Raw genomic sequence first — 1699 nt, forward strand, 5'->3', positions numbered from 1 at the left:
TAGAGGTTCGTGTTGGTATTAACTTACCCCAAAATGATCGTATCTATCTTTGTTTTTGAAGGAAACCTTATGACTGTTTTGAGTGCACAATAATAGACATAGAACTCATAATACGTGGCAGTGGTATTTTGCTGCACATGCAGTAATCTAAGCCCTTGGTGGCTGGATTTGTAGCAGGTGGGTTGTATAGTGCATACCACTAATGTGGCTTGCTTTTTATCTGTTTAGAATTGATCAAAATCAGAAAGAGGTTTCACATTCAATGGTTATTCTGTATTAGATCCAAAACACATTGCAGAAATAATCTAGTTCGACACTGTTTCAATTGCCCTGGCTCGGTGCTAGGGAATTCTGAGAACTGTAGTTTTGTGTTTAGCTTTAAAAACATTTAGCTTTCTCTGTCAAGAGAGCCCTGGTGCCACAATAAACTACAATTCTCAGGATTCCCTAGCCCTGAGCCAGGACAGTTGAAGCAGTCTCAAACTGGATTATTTCTGCAGTGTGTTTTAGACCTTAGTTAACTACTTGCCAGAAGTTGGACATAATCTTTATTCTGTGGTGTACAAAATTAAAATGGCTTAAAAGATGCAAACACCAACAGTAAGTGGCCACATCTTGAATCGTGGAACCCTGCAAGTTACCTCTTCCAGAGGTGAGAGGTTTCACTGGCCTCTTGTGAAGCTTATAAGGCTGCATGGCAATTGGAAACACTAGCCATCTGGAACTTTTGAATTACTAGGCAGGGGTGAGTTAAGGAGATCAGTTTTGTACAGAACCAGTTCCTTTAATTTCAACTCCTAAGAAGCCTTTAATACTTCCTGCATATCTTTGAGGCTTCTTACTTATCAGCTTCTCTCACTCTAACCTCAACTAAGAGTAGGAACACATTTCCCCATCCTTCTCTGAACCAGTTTTGTTAATGTTTATAGACAATCAAAAAATTATTGAAAGAGCCTCCTAAGGCAGGTACTGCCAGCATATATATATAGATCTGTTTATTGTTATAGCTCATTGGACATGCACTTTCCCTGCTTTGTTCTTTAAAAAGAAAATAATTGAAAGATGTATATTGTGTTGTCCCTCCAGCTTGCTGTATTGTTTTTCTTTGATTTTAATTAATATATTATGTGTAAACTAAGGATAAAATTCAAAAGTGGCAAAATATGCACATGAGAATATGCCTCTTGAAGCTCCTCCTTTGCTGGACAGTTGCATCAGTTAAAGGTTTTAAAATATTTTAGGTGAATTATTTCGCTCAGATTTTTTCCCCTCTGTAAATTATTGTACATAATTTTGTGGTATTTCATGACAGTTTTACGTGGTTGTAAGAAAATTAAAATACTTAAATTGGTGCTGGTTTCCTTTGTTAAGAAGTTGAATATAGTTGCGTGCTTAGAACTTATTATGTCACCGAGGACAGAATTAACTGGAATACTAATATGTAACAAACGCCTGAGGGCCCATAGTGGCAAAGCTGAATGTCGAAATATTTGAAAAGGTCTATTTGCTTATTTCTCCCTGGTAGCTTTTTAATCCAGTTTTCCTTAGGAAAAGTTATCTAGTTTATTACTTTTGAATGGTTCAGAGATTAACTATTTTTCACTCTCAGTGATCCTAGAGTTCTGTTAGTATATAAAGAAGTAGCTTGCAAATACAACTAATAATGGTTACTGTCAGCAGGTTTTGGTTATTCAGAAAC

At 36.4% G+C, this 1699-nt stretch overlaps 1 protein-coding gene across 8 annotated transcripts in view; it reads left to right on the forward strand.

Moving 5' to 3' along the window:
* The window catches only part of SFMBT1 (Scm like with four mbt domains 1), a 119387-nt gene extending 118014 nt beyond the window's left edge, over positions 1-1373 (forward strand). For all 8 annotated transcript variants that reach the window (XM_089523990.1, XM_089523962.1, XM_089523952.1 and 5 more), the window contains one exon: positions 1-1373. This exon is cut by the window's left edge and continues 3544 nt beyond it. The gene's annotated coding sequence lies outside the window, so the exon portion shown is untranslated.
* The last annotated feature ends 326 nt before the right edge of the window (positions 1374-1699 follow it).

This window comes from Sceloporus occidentalis, unplaced genomic scaffold, assembly GCF_023333645.1.
Source record: "Sceloporus occidentalis isolate IW3139 unplaced genomic scaffold, rSceOcc1.0.p SCAF_1, whole genome shotgun sequence".
Taxonomy (NCBI): Eukaryota; Metazoa; Chordata; class Lepidosauria; order Squamata; family Phrynosomatidae; genus Sceloporus; species Sceloporus occidentalis.